At 42.2% G+C, this 13,973-nt stretch overlaps 2 protein-coding genes across 3 annotated transcripts in view; one reads left to right on the top strand and one right to left on the bottom strand.

Moving 5' to 3' along the window:
• ASPP (Ankyrin-repeat, SH3-domain, and Proline-rich-region containing Protein) overlaps positions 1-13,973 on the bottom strand; it is a 78,080-nt gene that overhangs the window by 40,479 nt on the left and 23,628 nt on the right. The window contains exon 3 of the mRNA XM_032436464.2: positions 7,424-7,538. The gene's annotated coding sequence lies outside the window, so the exon portion shown is untranslated. The remainder of the gene's footprint in view (positions 1-7,423; positions 7,539-13,973) is intronic.
• Rgk3 (Rad, Gem/Kir family member 3) overlaps positions 2,846-13,973 on the top strand; it is a 32,359-nt gene continuing 21,231 nt past the window's right edge. For both annotated transcript variants that reach the window (XM_015174492.3, XM_032436465.2), the window contains exon 1: positions 2,846-3,394. The gene's annotated coding sequence lies outside the window, so the exon portion shown is untranslated. The remainder of the gene's footprint in view (positions 3,395-13,973) is intronic.

Below are 13,973 nucleotides of genomic sequence, written 5' to 3'. Positions count from 1 at the left end.
GAATATCTGTTGTTGTTTCTTCATGATGTCACTTGGCGGGGCTGCTCACAGATATTTTGCTGCTTCATGTATATAATTTCCTCAATTTTCCTTAATTTTCGTCATTATATTTGCCGTACGCCTTGCGGCTGCAATTAGGCCGCCACACAAAAGCAAACACATTCGTCTAAGGCAGTCGCCCCTACCCCACTCCCTGGGAGGAAAAACCGCAAAAAACAGTTGCGTCGAGTTGGCCACATTTTCAGGTGCAGACATTTTCCGACCCTTTCCAAGCACACTCCTTCTCATTAAAGTTGACGGTGAGCCGCGACTTTCCACCTGGCTTTCAATTAATTCCGAGAGAGACAGACTGGGACGGGGGCGGTAGCGGGCGGGGGCGGGGACTGGTGCCTGGTTCGATACAGAGCGCCAACAGGTGCGTATTACATTTGCATAGATTAAGAGAAGAGCTCGGATTTTGGGCAACTTGTTCGCTGTTTGCGGCGGCTCAGAGTCGAGCACAAGTTGGCTTAATTAAAAAGTTTATAAAAATTTACATAAATTTCATTTGCGCCTAATGAATTTGCGCGCTGAAATTGAAAGCCCAGTCAAGCGGGCCAATGGCAACAATTAAACAGCTTATGGCCAGCGAAAAAAAAAAAACAAAAAAACAAGAAGAAAAAAAGGTTAAGTAGTCAACACTTCGAGTCCTTTGGCAACTGCCCCACAAAATGGCTTTGCTAATTTGTTTCGCATATCTGCCAAATATTGATCGCATTTTGGCAAGGGAGGAAAAGCGACTAAGCGGGAAAACTGTGCCGTCTGTCATGTGGGTCAAGTAAATCAATCGACAGCTTTTCCCAGTTTTCCGTACCAAAGAACAACAATAACCGGGGCCCCATAAAGGTTTGCTGTCTGGCCGGAGCCATCACCTGAGCTGGCCCTATAAATAAATCATGGCCTTTGATAATGTGCCACACACACACACACACACACACACACACACGCACACAGACAACTATAACAAACGCTTTGATAAGATATGCGGCCAGCCATTTTCACACGTCCCTGCTCGGGCGCCCCGTCGAGTAGGGACTCGACCCCTGCCCGGGCGAACCTCTTGACAGCGTTTGACTTATTGTCGAGAGCTGCTTCGCCTGCCAGCCTAGCTTAGCTTAGCTTGGTTTTGGTTTTGATTTGTTTACACGCCACAGCCCGTGGCACGCTCAATCATAATACAATTTGACATATTGTTGCATGTTTTCAAAGCGAACGACGCGGCGTATACGTAACGAAACCTTTTGCTGTGATTAATCAAGATGACATCGGGATTTGCTGATTCGCCGCCGTCTGCTGCATTTGGCAAATGAGTTTATTTCTTGGGGCTATTTAAACTACAATTTGTTGGCAAACGAAACCACAAAAAGTTTAGTCTCAAACGCCATAAATAAAGGAAAGCAATACAAAATGTGTTTGACATGATTTCGAAGCTTTTGAAATTTTCATTAATTATTATTTGATTGTATTAATTATCTTAAGCGAATTGACGTTGCAAAGGCAAATTGCACTTGCCATTAAATGTTTATATAAATTGACTGATAATATATCATTTATATAAAATCAAGGGTATTTAGAAGGCAGATTCTAAACATACCATTTAATATATTTCAATTATGATCATTCAAAATATTAAAAAAAAAAAATAGGGTATTGCTGCAGTTAGTATGCTCATTCTTAATAAAATACAATAATATATGTACATATATAATTTTAGTTTATAATCATTTTAAATATGAAACAATAAATGTGAAAAATGTTAAACTATTATTCTGATAGTATGCAAGCCTAGTCAATTATACAGAAAAGGCAAATGCATCAAATGTCTAATGCATGCGTGCCTGCAGTGTATTAAAATGTTCCCTTTGGGCAATTTGTACTAAACTTGTAGTATAATAAAAAAGAATATGCACATAACCTATAAATCGGGGTCAGCTGATAACCCGGCGTATGAGTAATGCGCCATAAATGAATGCACATTCACATTCACAGGTACAAAGTACAAATGTTGACACATTTATGCCCAGAATCTAAATTTATAAACACGCACTCACACACACACACACACACACACACACACACGCACACACACGCCTATCACAGATATCAAAAGGAGTGAAACGATATGAGCAACGGTTAATCCCAGCGACAGAGAGCAGAGCGCAGCAGCTAATAAAATGTGAAAAGAATGCGAACATATAAAAATAAATAAATAATAAATGCCTGTCAGCGTTTTTTGGCTCATAAGCAGGCCAGCGCAAAGGCTAAAAGCAATAGAAAGGAAAATCAAAATGAAAATAGAAGCAACAAAGCTGCACATGGTATAACGGCAAATGTCGGAGCAGCTGTAAAAGTTGCAGTCGTCGGGGCAGACAAAAGGCAACAACAACAACAAAAACAGCAACAGCAACAACAACTGCAGCAACAATAAATTTAACAGAGCCAGCAGCGACGTCAGCAGAAACTATAACAACAGCATAAGTAACAGCAGCAACAACAGCACAACTAACAGCAAAAGCAACAACAACAGCGGCCGCAATAATAGCGGCGACTGCAGCGTCAGCAGAGGCAGCTTCAGCGGCAGCACTAACAAAGCAATAGCCAAATAGCGGCAAGACAAACAAAGCAATAATAATAATGCCAAAGAGCAAAGGCAAACACAGCGCAACAAAAGCTTTGGCTTTTAACGATGACGTGCACGAGCGCCAAATGCACAGAGAGCTTTTATTTTGGTGTGTTTGTGTTTGTGTCGTCATCAAACATCCAGTTCGAACATGTTGCGAACAACTGCGAAGGCGACAGGCAACTCAGCTCAAACGCACGACGGCGCTTGCACGAAACGGACGCGAACGCGCAATTCGGAACATTCAAACGGGACATTCACTTTTCGCGCCAAACGGTACGAAAAACACAATATTTGAATCTCACTCGAAAACAACTTAAAAAAAAAAAAATACTGAAAATAAAGTTGCGAAAAAAGCTCCAAAACAGTTATTCACATACATATGTTGAGTGTAATTTTGATTAATTTGGATGTTTGAGTGGAAAAATCAGCGCGCAAAATTTTGCTAAATATAAATCAAAATACAAAAAGTGCATAAATTTCTGTATACAAGCCAAGTGTTTCGGTGTGTGCGAGTGTGTGTGTGTGTGTATGCTGATACAATTTATCGATCAAATACATAAAGCCGCATATTAACCGGCCCCGCGAGCACATTAACTTGCCTTTCTTTTTTTTTTATTGTTGTTGTTGTTGATTTTATTTTCCATGGATATTGACCAAGAAACGGCCACGTTTATTTAGTGAGGCAGCCCGAAATCCCCGCCAGCCCCTAGACGAGGGGGGCCTGAAAAACAGGTTGGTTTTTTTTTTGCTTAATTAAATAACTTAACAAAATGTCGCCCACAAAAATTGTTTTTTTTTTTTTATGCTCCTTGCGGGCTTTTTCCGCATTTTGTTTACATGGTTAAAGCGATTTTTTTTTGTTCTTTGATTTGTTTGCTTTTGAACGCTTTTCCCTCGGCTGGTTATCCGGCGCTTAAACTGTTTTCCGGCCAAATACACTTGCTGATGATTTGGGATAATCAGGCGCCCGAGTCCTTGCATGCATTATTTCGTACGCACTCGTAAAAAAGGGAAGCGAAAAATTCAACCAATAAATGAGGGAACAAAAATCGCTCATACGCAACGTTGGCCGCCCCTTTGGGTAACTTATCAAGACGTCGCTGCGGACCGGCGCGGCCTGTCGTAGGGGTCGGGGACGGGCTGGCATTAAATATTCCAGGACATTGACAGGCCAGTTTATTGCACTCTTTGAAGCGACCCAGTTGCCGTCGTTTGTTTTACGCCCCGGCCGAGCACCGATTGCCAAGTAAATAAATACATTTTGCAATGATTATTTCTGTTGTAAAACACATTTCGCATTCCTTCGGGTGCCATAAACCACTTGACAGCTCCAAAGGCAACAGAAACTGCCTCAATTGCAATCAATTTTAATACATTTTTAAAGCCAAAAAGGAAAAACTCAAAAAGAAAAAAATAACATAACTCACAGGTTGAGGCTAGTCAAACATACCGAAGTGTTGAGGCGTAAGAAATTTTAGGGCCAACAAATTCAAGTCGTTTTATAGATTGTGCTGGGGGATTTCAATTGGATTTGTGCATCATCAGTAAAGGCAGCCCCGTAATAGTTTATATTTACATAATCCTAGTTACAATAATGGCATGTTAAATTTGTTTAACATCATGTTAAGGCTCGCTGTAATGAAAACTTAACTCCTTCTGCAGGTTATTCTATTAGTGTTAAATTCCTTTTTGTGTTCCCATCTTGTACTGTTAAAACAAATGTTATTAACTGCTGCTAAGTGATTAATGTGTCTATTATGTTATAAAAACCCAAGCTAATGGCATTTAACAGCTTTTAAAGTCTCTGCTTCAGCTTTAAGATTTATGTGTTAACAGCTTTAAACGCCATTATCTGCCTGATTCTTAACATGTTAATGTTTAATAATAAAGCCCTCTTATAGCAAAGACTGTTATGTGCCTCTGACTGCAGTCGACCTAACAGTGCCAAATGCTGCTAAGTAGTAGAAGTAACAGAAATGGCAGTTGTCCACGAATAACCTTAAGGAATGCTTTGGCTTCATTTTTAGAAGCTGCTATGATACTAGCTGTGAGCACTGTTAAGCGGAGCATGTTAATAACAGCACGTGCTGTTGACTGTTAAAGGATCATAACGATATTCTTCTCCCAAACAGCAGACAGTTAGTCCTGTTAAGTGATATGTTAAACGGCTAACAGCATGAGATCTCATCTTGTAGTTAACATATAAATAATGTTATCAGCTGCTGTTAAGTGGTCTGTTATGTAAAATGCTCAAGATGCTCATTTAAAGCTGTTATATTACATAAAACGAACTCAACAGCTGCATTTGAGCACAGACATGATGATTTTAACTGCTTCGATTTAATGTTAATTATATTTCGAGCTATCTAGTTCGATCGAAAAGTGTTTTTTTCACACTAATTTTCTAGCTGAAATCTACCATTAAACAGAATAAAAAATAAGAACCTCGGGCAACTTGCATGGCAAATAAAACAAACAAATCCCCGGGGAAGTGCGCTCGGGCATAATCAAAGTCAGTCAGTCAACCGCTCGGATTGCCGCACGTTGACACCACAATTACAAAATCCAATCACAACAACAACAACAACGACAACAACAATAGGATAAAGTCGAACGAACTGCTGCACTGCGTCATTTGAGGCACATTCGCTTTGGCAATTGCTTTGCGGGCTGTTTGCCAATTAAACTAAAATGGCGATTGGCACGCGACTCGGACCTGGCCGCAGTCACAGCCACGCCCACACACTAGCCCCCAACCCCGAGCCGAGTCGAGGCGAACCGAGTGCGTTGTGTGGAGTTGCATTGCTTTTATGTCTAATCAAATTTGCCGAACTAATTCCATTTGCATGGCCCCCGCTCCACAGAAACAGAAACAGCTTTAGCTGAAGCCAAAAGAAATTCTCAGCGCAAAATTAAATTTCATTTTACGCTTGGGCCTTTGGGCACGCTTCAGCGCCTCGTCCAAAAATTGTAAATTCAATTAAAAGCTGCCACAAAACAGCGGCAGCAACAGCAGCAGCAGCACCACCAGGTACAAAACGCTTAAGTCTGGCCAAAAGGTTTAGTACCCGGTATCGGCTGTTGCCACATGTTGTAGTTGCAGGCAGACGAGTTGAGGGCCCAGTAAAAGCCACTGCTGCTGCTGCTGCTAACGCACTTACCACTTGCCACATGCCACTGTCAGAGAAGGGGAGACAGACAGAGCGAGGATGAGCATGAGCTGGGTTTGTTATGGTCTCTGCGAGCTTCAGAGCTGGAGAGCTGGCTCTGCCGACTGGTTCGCGGCATTGTTTGTGTTTGCCGAAATGCAGCAACCGCCTTCAAAAGTGCTTTTCATACTCTGTTTTCAACTTGAATATGGGGCGTATTAGCTATTCTGTCTGTCCATACGAACGAAACGAAGGATCTGCAGAGAGGGACTTAAATCTGGGCATATAAACAATAAATTTGAGCGCATGTGAAAAGCCACTTCAGGCTTTGGGTTGACCTTGATTGTGATCTTATAAGGCTAAAAAACCCAGGTCCAAAAGTTGTAAAGTTACAGTTTTAAAGGAACTGCCTTAGATTCCGACACAAATCAGATTGTGGAATATATTCAGCTTCCACCTTTAAAAGAGTATCTCGTAGCTGGAAGGACTTTAGAATGACACGTTTTTTCTCGTTTATTATTGTCATTGTAGTTGACACTGCCTGCCAGACGCCTGTATGTCCTGCTCAACCCCCCGCCCCCCTCACCTCTACCAACCCCTCTTAGACCGCTTTCCCTTCGTAAAACTCCCCAGGACTCCATAGTGCCCCCTGCCTGGGCGTGGCCACATTTCGTGTATGACAAGTTCCGTAGCTTCACTTTGAACTATGTTTGCCCTGTGTGCATGTGTATGTGTGTGTGTGTCTGATGGGTGTGAGCTGTGTGCGTATGTGTGTGTGCTTCAAGTGGCAAGCCCTCGACGTGGCAAGAAACGTGACTGAGGCGTAGACTTACAACAATTTCCGCTGCACAGTTTCTCAAAAAAAAAAGAAACGAAATGGGGAAAAACTAACCAAATGTTTAGACAACCGCGGCAGGCAAGGATGCGACAGGACACTTGGCAGGACATTTTGTTCGCAGCATTGTAAATGTCCAAAGCAAACATGCAAAAATCGTTGCCACACACACACACACACACACACACACAGATAGATTACCAATGTGCTGCACTTTCCTATATGAATACATTGTCGTAAAAGGAAAAATAAATAAGATATAGTATATGGTCCGACATGCATTTATTTACGCAGCTCAACTGTCTGGCCATTTGCCATGTTTCTTTTTTTTTGTATAATTTTCAGAGGCGCCTAATGGTCGCTGCGCATTGCTTTGGGCTTTTCCCCATTTTTCCCCATTAGTCCTAAGGCTCAGTCTTAGCTGAGCTGCGCAGCGCATAATTGGAGCGGGTTGCCGGTTCCCACGAGGCTTAGCGGTTGATCATAGTAAAAAACTGTGCAAAAGGCGCTTCACAAACAACGGACAACAACTAATCCCTTTAATCGATAAACCATTTCAACGGACAGTCAGCCCTGCTCAGGAATGGCAATTGGAAAACATATGCGAGGTCCTTTTAAGTGGAATTTTCAGCGCCTCTCACAATACAATCAAAAGATCAAAGGAAATCAAGGCTAGACCACGACGGATACAGTCCAAAGGAATTTAGGGATTTGTTTAATTGAAAAGTGTGAGAGTCGACTAGCAGATGACCTGTAGCCCGGTCGGGCGGTACTTACCCCGCGAAATCAACATGTAAGCCATCGCTCCAACTCCGTCTAGACTTGCGCTTTAACTTTGCTGTTTCCTGAGGCATCTTAATCGATTGTTTGCCTCTTCTGTGCCTATCAAGAGCTGCAGAAAATAAGAAAATAAAATATAAATCAATGTTATTCGAATGTTATTGAAAATCGCATAGAAAGGCGCAATCGATAGAAGGAAGGGGTTGGCAAAAGAGAAAGAGAGGGAAAGAAAATAAGCGAAAAATGATTTATACAAATTGTAATATGTAGCATAATATCAATTCTTCAAACTTAATTGACAATAAGCTAAAATAACTATTACAATAAACACTTCAACTGATGAAAATCGCATAGAAGGGCGATTACAGAGCTTACCAATAAATAAGTTTGTATACAATGAATAAATAGATATTAAAAGAGACAAAATTGATCGATTCTGGTAAATGAAATGATGATTAAATTCACAAGCTGGAAAAATACTGAATGCATAAAATAACTGAAGGTGCTGAGGAGCGCACAAAGCAAGCAAATACAAGGCGAGTGTGTGTACACACACGCATACACACACACACAGAGACGAAAGTCTGCCAAGTGTGTGAAGTCAAACGCAGCGAAGGACTCTTAACATATGCTCGACAAAGCCGGGGAATATGCTTGTATGCGAGGAAGTTAGATAAACACACTCGTAAACACAGCCTGTCAGACACACACACACACACACACACACACGCACACAATTAGGGGGCAATAAACTTGGCTCGCAGAAAAATTTCCAATTTATTTTGTGCTCAAGTTAATTATGACATACGCACATTAACACAGATTTCACAAAGGATATGCGTTTCGAGGCTGATCGCCTGGCATTCAGGGAGAGAAGGCGGGGGAGAGGAGGGCGGGGGAGAGGAGGGTGCTGTCAAAAACTAAATAAAGTGAATTTTTGTGTAAACATCTGCGCCCGCCGGCACTCAGCAGCCAAATTGAAAATAAAACTGAGCCCCACACAAGTCCTGTCGACAGTTTTTGCGAGTGCCTCAGAGAAGACGCCTTAAAATATGCACAACCAGGACTCCAAGGCGAGAGAGGGGGGGGATTTACCTACATGTGTCATAATCAACATAAAAGACGTTAACTTTAAACTAAGCAGACGCCAATTTGCGCCCCAACGAGCTGGTTGTCGTTGTTGTTGTTGTTGTCGCTTTGTGGCTCGTCGATTTGTGCAACGTTTTGGAAAATCTTTGACAAAAATAACATTTAGCCCCGTCATTTGCCTGGCTCCTTTGGCCGCATCGATTTATCGAACATTTCTGTAACTGAATAAAGCCGCAAGAAACCCGAGCTATGCTCCAGTCTACGTTGGCTTAATTTAATCAAAATTAAGCACTTTCTAATTTGAATGGGCAAATTTGTGTGCAGCTTGAGCTTGAATTTCTGCAAAATAAAACCACTTAGTTATTTACCGTGTGCTTAAATACCTCAGACGTGTTGCAAGCAAACAAAAACAGTTGGCTTTGAGTTGTCAATGCCCTACAAGAATACCCTGTAATACTATTAATATTATACAGAATTTATCGGTCAATTAGTTTTATAGAAGCTGTATATATTCATATGTTAGAGGCACAGTAAAACTAGCTTGGCTTCTTGTAGATATCTGCACTGTCCGCGATCAAAAACTCAGAAGAGAAAACAAGCTGTTGTCCCATTAAGCGTCTGGTATTTCCCTGTTATCAATAGAGCTTTTATTTATAGCTATATACTTGTATAATATGACTCAATGCGCAGACGAAATACACGCCCACATGCTGGCATTATGAACCAAACAAATTTCCCCAAAGTTCTGCACGCTTCCAGCGTTTGGCTGATGCTCTTTTTGACCGCTGGCTTGAGAAGTCAGCTCTTGCGAATCGAAACATGTGTGATTATGTCACAAAAGATCAACGAATAGTCGCCCAATTCTATATATTTATATATATATATAAACGAGAATATTTATGTATATATGCCGCGTGCCATTCAGCTTCAGTTGTTGTTGTTTTTGCTTTTTTTCTAAATATTTTCATTTGTACTTATACAGATTCTCGCACGCCGCGCGGCTTGTCAAAACTAAATGCATGGAAATTTATTTGGGCAACAACAAAATTCGTTGAGGCGAAAAAAAATCACAGCAAGCGTCAATTTAATGTTGATGACACAAACAAAAAAACAACTTGTGGCCGGCTGGCTACGCGGCGTATGAGTAATAAAATTTGTTTTTCCTGCCGCAGCTGCTCGCAACAAACCGCTAACGAAGAGCTCTAACGATAATGTTAATGCTAATGTTAATAAGCATGTTAAAGCACAAAAATATCATTGAAAAGCCCACAACAAGAGCTACAACAAAAAACTACAAGCACTGACAGCATATACAAGAGACACAACAAAAGGCGCTGCGAAGGTTCGTTAAGCGAAGGGTTGGAGGAAGTAGGGGTAGGGGCAGGGGGGTTTGCCGGAAAAGGCATCTGAACAACGTTCTGACCTTTGTAACAATGCCACATGTTGCCTGCTAAATGTGCGAGTTTGTTTCTGTGTGCGCGCGAGTCTTCGTTGTGCCCCCTTTTTCTCTCTGGCCATTGAAATTAATTTTATCGCCTGCATGCAACAGGTGCGTGTGCGTACAGGTGTGTGTGTGTGTGTGTGTGTGTGAATGTATGCGTGGCCATGAAAACAAACGACACACGCCCCTCAACAACAGCAATAGTTCAGGCAGAAGAACATTGAACTAAGTTGTTCGCAGCACACGCAACAGCAGAGTCCTGTGCGGAGCGAGAGAATCCCTTGAGCTAAGGATGTTCAATATATATACACATACGTATCTCGTTGACATGGTAAGGCTAGCATATTAAGAAAATAACATGCACTCTCAGTTAATTGAAGTTGTTTTAAACAAAGGCCCAACTCTAAAGTGCTGCGCCAATCATGAGTGAAAAGCCTGGCAGCTATTTATCGTAAAATAATTGTAAATCAAAGCATGTTATACATGCTTCTTTTATATGTGCTAGACATTTAACAGATAGTCCCTGTTCGGGCGCCATTTGCAAGTCTGTTAAATCTTAACAGCATGCTTCACGAAACTGTACTTTGAAAGGCTTTAAGCTTGCGTATTTCCTTTATATACTACTACTTAAATGCTACTCAAGCCAAGTTTCCCTTTAGCGTTCGAAGCTTTTCTAAATCTATTAGTCAAGCTGTTCTATTTCAGAAAAGAAAGGTCGTTGCTCGGGCGTCAATGCAAAAAGTCTGTTAAATATTAACAGCTTGCACTTATGTTAACCAAACTGTACTCTAAAAAACTGTAAAGCTCTGTATAACATGCATATGCACCTATATATTGTTTAAGCAAAGTTTTCCTATAGCAATCATATTTCTTCTAATGCTACTAATATTAATAGATACTGTCGCCACTAAGCAAAAATATTGTCCCCGCTCGAGCGCCAACGTCAGGAGTTAGCTTCTATGCAAAGCATGTCTGGCTCTTAAGAGCTTGACACCATAGCCTTAGTCTAGCTTTTCATTTTCGTTTGACTTGTTGTGCCTTGTTTCTCCATTTAGTAGAAGGACAGCAGATGACAGGTGTCGCAGGCTCAGCTCATGCCTCACGGAAAACACGCTGTTTGTCTGCAGCACGTCATTTGGCATGAGAAGACCACACGATATCGTGCGGCACTTATCGGCTTTTGTCAGGTTTATCTCAATGATAAAAAAAAATCCCCCACGCACTTTGTTGCGTGTGTGTGTGTGTATCAGTGTGTGTTGCTGATAGCGTTGAGTTGCTGGGAACCAGGCCCAGCTGTCAGCATATGCATGAGTGTGCATCGATGTGGATGTGGTGGCAGCTGCCGCTTCAATGGGCTGTTGCCCCCCCCCCCCCCCCCCTCTCCCTCACCCCTCTGTTAGGTGCGCTGATTAACCAATATGTGGCCAAATATTTGAGTTGGCATCAAATTTATGTTAATAGACCGCCACAATTTTTGTGTCTGTTGTTGAGTTTTGTTTTAGATAAAAATTGTGCCCAAAAAAATAAAGTTTCATAACAAGCCGAAAACGCACCATGTGGCATCATAAAAGCCCCAATTGTGTGCCAAAGGCAAGGCCGAAAACCTCCCAACCTCCCCAACACACACACACACACACACACACACACACACGTACACACACACGTACACACACGTGTACACACATGCAGCGTCTGTCGAGGCCAATCAAGGCTAGTCAGCGGACATTGTCGGGCAATTAGAGGCGGGCTCAGGCCCGCCCCCTTTATCTAGCTGGCGACCCTGCTGTCGTTGCTGGGCCTGTGGCATGATTCGAATGCAAACAAGACTTCATCTGCAACAGCTTTATGCACGAGCGAGTGGCTTCAGCTGCTGGCCCAGGTTCCGAGCTTCATAGTATCCCTTTTGCTGGCGATGCATCGCTGGTTTCTCGTTTATGTGGATTTTCGGTACGTGGCAAATCAAGCGTGAAGTCACAACAATGACAACGCCTCGAGAATATATACCTTTTTCGCCTGCTTGCCCTTATCGTGCCGGCCCCAAGTCTTGGGACAAGTTTAAAGGGTTCACTTTGTATTGTATTAAGTATACGCAGCGTGGGCCAGGCATGAACTTTTTCTGCATTATTTACCCACTTGGCCTTTGTGTATTGTGTGTGCCTGTGTGTGTATGTTCGCTATGTGTTCCGAGCTGCTGCTTATGCTGAGCAGCTTCACAGTGGCTTCTTGGCCGCCTCCAAGTGCTGCCAGCTGGCGGAAAGTCAGCGCAAATAAACGCGCTCTTTTAATAATTAACGTTTTAATCATTCAAAAAAGTTTATTACTACAAAACGTTGCAAGAAACAGAAAACAAAAAAGCAGAAGAAACAAAGGCAGCAAAAGCAGCCAGGTCCTTGACTTTGCGTTGTGTCCCCAAGAAGTTCAGCCAAAGGTGGATGGCAACATCTTCAAGGAGTCTGTGTATTACAGGTGGAAGGGGCCCATAATGTATATATATATATATATATATTCCAAATCGAGGCAAGGTCGATCTAGACAAAATCGATAAGTCTCAGCTTTCACAGCATTGCAGACGGACTCTACGAGCTAGCATGTAGATACTCGTCTACGTCTTTAAATATATGAGCTTGAGAAAGCGTGGAAGTATAGCTTCTTCTTTATTGGTATATATATTCATACAATGACATATTGAAAAAACAAGAACAAAATGTGTGCAACCCTCGGTCGGGAAATGAACAGCTTCTGAAGCTGTCAGCTCGTTAAACTGTTTGCCCGCGACAGCTTTGGTTGGCAGCGCCTTGCAGCAGCTGGTCATGCCCCAAATTGCACTCGGCAGAGAGACAAGCAGTGGATGGGCATGCGGCGCCTGGTGGTGTCCATGGGTCCTGGGGGCCGAACGACTTTGAAGCGTAATTCGATTATGCAGGCACCAGGCCCGGTCCGCAGGGCAGGTGCAGGCAGGGCGGGACAGAGACGAGAGCGATGGCTAACAAGGATACAGTGCCGGCAGCTTATGATGCATATCTAAGTAGTGCGAGCCTAAACAGATTACAGATATATTTTGATTGCTGATGCGCAGGACTTGAGGGCATCAACAACAACATGCCCCGGCGCCATTGTGCCTGTGTATTAAATCCCTCCAGGGTATACTAATAAATTCAATTTGGTTGTATTTCAGTTTTAGGCCTGGGTAATTGCCTTAAAGCTGGCCAAGAAATGGATTTCATCTCAGCCACTTTGGGCCTGCAAATGGCAATTAGTGCCAATTAAGCTGCAGGACTTTGAGAAGTGCTCGGAACTTCTTGGCACAAGATTAGTTTGCACCGCAAAGCTGCATCAGGTTGTTGTAGCTGCTGCCTGGTTGCAATTGATGCATTCCAGATCAACGCGCCCTCGATAAAAAGGCAATTTCTTAGCTTCGCTTTCTTTTTTCTTTTATTTACAACATTAATTGTGAAATGTTTAGAGCAACGAGAAAGTTCCGTTCATTCGAGGCACGGCGATGATGCAAGAAAAACAACACCTAGAGCAAAGGAAAGCCAAACATATCCAAAGAAATATCTATTTTTAGCAAGAAAAAATAAAGAAAACCTACATGATTAAACAACAGACACACTCAAAACACTCGCAACCAACCACATGAAAGCACACACACTCACACACACACACATCAGATGGTGTGCTTGTGTATTGAGTTCTCAAGTGCTTGGACTACAGTGTGGAAGCTCGATTAGCAAATCAAAAGTGTTGGTCTACCTAGTAAAAGCCCAATATGAAATGAATATTAACTGGAAGAGCAAGAATTTAAATGCTTAGAGTGAAGGCATTAATAATTTAAAGGGATTTTGATTTAATTTTAGGGAATTTTGAATGAAATATTGAGCATGCAATTCAGATTTCCCTCAATATAAATCACGGACAAGTTTGTAGCTAATCTTTTTGAGCACTTTCTTCAATTTCAAGTCGAACCAACAAGCTGTCTTTAGCCGGTTCAAATCGCATTTAAATCTATGCACTTTA

This window comes from Drosophila virilis, chromosome 5 (assembly GCF_030788295.1).
Source record: "Drosophila virilis strain 15010-1051.87 chromosome 5, Dvir_AGI_RSII-ME, whole genome shotgun sequence".
NCBI lineage: Eukaryota > Metazoa > Arthropoda > Insecta > Diptera > Drosophilidae > Drosophila > Drosophila virilis.
Note: the sequence above shows the minus strand (reverse complement) of the source record. Positions and strands in the feature narration are given on the sequence as shown.